This window comes from Amblyraja radiata, chromosome 45, assembly GCF_010909765.2.
Source record: "Amblyraja radiata isolate CabotCenter1 chromosome 45, sAmbRad1.1.pri, whole genome shotgun sequence".
In the NCBI taxonomy this organism is placed as follows: domain Eukaryota; kingdom Metazoa; phylum Chordata; class Chondrichthyes; order Rajiformes; family Rajidae; genus Amblyraja; species Amblyraja radiata.
The window spans coordinates 3408668-3412619 of NC_046000.1; the positions used below are offsets into that span (position 1 = coordinate 3408668).

The 3952-nt window shown below is 47.3% G+C and overlaps 1 long non-coding RNA gene across 1 annotated transcript in view; it reads right to left on the reverse strand.

Moving 5' to 3' along the window:
• Positions 1–1300: 1300 nt before the first annotated feature.
• Positions 1301–3952, reverse strand: part of LOC116968609 — a 21814-nt gene continuing 19162 nt past the window's right edge. The window contains exon 3 of the long non-coding RNA XR_004410484.1: positions 1301–1524. This is a non-coding gene — a long non-coding RNA (uncharacterized LOC116968609). The remainder of the gene's footprint in view (positions 1525–3952) is intronic.

The window sequence follows — 3952 nt, forward strand, 5'->3', positions numbered from 1 at the left end:
TCGTTTGCTGGAACTCCAGTGCAACCTATCGCAAAGTTGAGATACGTTGCTGTCTCAACTCACCTGCCCACATCCTGGATTTTTATGTGGTAAGTGAGAATGTATCATCTCTACTGGGTGCCGACGTATGCATCAACACGGGTTTGATTACTTTTACCGCTTCTATTTGTCCTCTGATTACAGGCTATGATTTTACCTATCAAATTCCAACACGATGCAAGGATTTGTTTCACGATAAACTGGGCAGATTGCCTGTCAGATACATGATCACAATTGACCCTGAAGCAATTCCAGTTGTTCGTCCGGCTCATAAGATTCCCCATGCTACGCGGGACCGCGTTCGAAGTGAACTTAACAGAATGGTGTCTCCAGATGAGATTACTGCCGTAAATGACCCCTCGGACTGGGTCTCCACAATGGTTGTCGCTACCAAGACGAACAGAGATGAGATACGGATTTGGGAACAACTCCAAGACTGCTTGTAGTTTGTAGACTGGCCAATGTCCAGTGACTCGGCAAAGGACCTGGATGAATACGCCATAGTCGCTACAGACTTCATAAATAAATGTGTGGAGCTCTGCACCCCAACAAAACCTTCCGAGTGTTCCCTAACCAGAATCCTTGGATGAGCCATGCGATCCGCCTTCTTTTGAAGACCACACCCCGGGCATTCAAGTCTGGAGATATAGAGGTCTACAAGACGTCCAGATACGACCTTGGTATGGCCATCAAGAAGCCCAAAGGGGACTTCTGCTCCAAGCTGGCGGATGAGACGGATGGTCGGCAACCGTTGCGGGGCTTGAATGCCATCACCTCCAACAAAGCGAAATCAGGATGCAGCTCAAATGTCAGCGAAGCATCACTCCCCGATGACCCTACCCCCAATACCATGTGCCCTAATGTTGTCCAATACCCTCCTATGTGGAACATTATCAAATGCTTTCTGAAAGTCCAGGTACACTACATCCACTGTCTATCCCTTGTCGATTTTCCTAGTTACATCCTCAAATAATTCCAGAAGATTACCAAGCATGATTTCCCCGTCGTAAAACTATGCTGACTCGGACCGATCCTGTTACTGCTATCCAAATGTGCTGCCACTTCATCTTTCATAATTGACTCCAGCATCTTCCCCAACACCGATGTCAGCCTAACTGGTCTATATTTCCGTGTTCTCTCTCTCCCGCCCTTCTTTAAAAGTGGGATAACATTAGCTACCCCTCAATTCACTAGAACTGATTCTGAATCTATAGAACATGGGACAATTATCACCACCGCGACCACGATTTGTGGAGCCACTTCCTTAAGTACCCTGGGATGCAGACAAATAGGCCCTGGGGATTTATCAACCTTCAGTCCCATTAGTCTACCCAACACCATTTCCGGCTTAAGGTTGATTTCCTCAGTTCCTTCGTCACCGCAGATCCTCTGACCACTAGTACATCAGGAAGATTGTTTATGTCCTCCCTAGTGAAGACGGATACAAAGTAACTGTTCAACACATTTGCCATTTCCTTGTTCACCCTTTTCAGTCTTCAAGGGTCCGACTTTGGTCTTAACTAACCTGTTCCTCTTCACATACCTAAATACGTTTTTACTTATCCTCCTTTATATTCTTGGCTAGCTTAACTTCGTACCTCGTCTTTTCTCCCAGTATTGTCTTTTTAGTTATCTTCTGTTGCTCTTTAAACATTGTCCAATCCCCTTGCTTCCCGCTCATCTTTGTTACGTTGTAATAATAATAATAATAATAATAATTATACATGTTATTTATGGGCGCCTTTCAAGACTCCCAAGGACACCTTACAAAATTTAGTAAACAGAATACAGAACATGTAAGCGGAATGAAACTAAACAAAAAATAACGACAACAAAATAAAAAATAAATAGTAAAGACATCAACAATACACAATTCAAAGACACAATTCAAAGACACAATTCAAAGAGAGGGCAGCGGCAGCTAATCGCGCTAGCGTTCACTCTCCCTTCCGGCAGCCATCTTGGAAACGGAGCAATAAGGATCTTTAACATAGAAACATCCCCCCACAATGGTTACCATTATGGGGGAAGGCACAATGTCCAGCCCCATCCCCAGTTCACGCATAGTCGGGCCAATTGAGGCCTCCACAGTTGCCTCTACGGAGGCCCGATGTTCCAGGCTGTTCTCGCCAGGAGATGGTGCTCCGGCGTCGGGAGAGTCCTCTCAGCCGCTTCCTTACCGGAGACCGCGGCTTCCGAAGCCGACAAGGCCGCGACGGTCGGAGCTCCACCACTAGCGATCTCATCGAGAGATCCCAGGCCCCAGATGTGGAAGTCAGCGCCGCCGCCCGCAGCTGCCCGCTCCGCAGACCCGCATTCCGCGATGTTTTTATCGGCGGTCTTCAGCTCACCGGAGCTCCAGCGCGGCGACCCAGGCAAGGCATCGCCCGCTCCGCTCCGCGATAGCGCTCCAGCGCTGTGCCGCCGCCGAAGCCGATGTGCTGGGCGCTCCCCTCGGGAAAACGCCGCTCCAGGCCCGCTGGTAGGCCGCGAGGACTGGTCGACACATTCTCTTTTATTTGTATGCGGTCCCTGCCGTCCCTTTTCAGCTATGGTCGCCCCATACACCCCTTGGAATCATTCTTACTCTTGGGAATGAACTGATCCTGCACCTTCTGTATTATTCCCTGAAATACCTGCCATTGTTGTTCCACTGTCATTCCTGCTATGGTATCTTTCCAGGCAACTTTGGCCAGCTCCTCCCTCGTGGCACCATAATCCCCTTTATTCAACTGCGAAACTGACACGTCAGATCTACTCTTCTCTCTCTCCAATTGTAGATTAAACTTGACCATATTATGGTCACTACCACCTAATGGCTCCTTAGCCTCAAGTTCCTTAATCATATCCGGTTCATTACATAAAACTAAATCCATAATTGTCTTCTACCTGGTAGGCTCCAATACAAGCTGATCTAAGAATCCGTCACAGAGGCACTCCACAAACTCCCTTTCTTGGGGTCCAGTACCAAACTGATTTTCCCGGTGTATCTGCATGTTGAAATCTTCCATAACAACCGTAGCATTACCTGCCAATTTTAACTCCTGATTCAACTTGCATCCTATATCCAGACTATTGTTTGTGGACCTGTAGCTAAGTTCCATTAGGATATTTTTACCCTTACAATCTCTCGGTTCTACCGATACTGACTCCACATCTCCTGTTTCAATGATACCCGTTGCAACGCACTGAATTTCATTCCTCATCGTCAGGACTACTGCACCCCCTCTGCCCACCTCTCCGTCTTTTCGATAGGAGGTATTGCCTTGAATATTCAGTTCCCAGCCCTGGCCCTTTTGCAGTCATGTCTCTGTAATTCCCACAACATTATCCTTTCTAATTTCTAACAGCCTCAAGCTCGTCCACTTTATTTCTTATACTTCGCGCATTCATATAGAACACTTTGACCTCGGTATTCACCTCCCCTCTCGCACTGCTCGCAATTAGCCCTGACCTTACTCCCTTATCCCTTCACGAACATTCCTTCCCATTATTTCGGGAGACTTTTATATATTTTCCTGTACTCACTTCCCCTTCAACTCCATCTTTATACTCCCAATTTGTCAATCACTACCCCACTATTTAGTTTAAACCCGCACGTGTCGCCCGATCAAACCCGCCTGCCAGAACGTAGGTCTACCTCCAGTTAAGGTGTAACGCGTCCCTTTTGTAGAGGTCACCCCTACCCCAGAAGAGATCCCAGATGTCTATAAATCTAAATCTTTGCTTACTGCACTAGCCCCTGACCACAAATTGAGATATTCCGACTCTTTGTTCCTGTCCTCTCCAGCACGAGGTACAGGAAGCAATCCAGAGATAACCACCCTAGAAGTCCTGCTTTTCAGTCTTCTTTCTAGCTCTCTGAACTCACGTTGCAGAACCTCCTTCGTCTTCTTTCCGTAGAGGTAGGGAG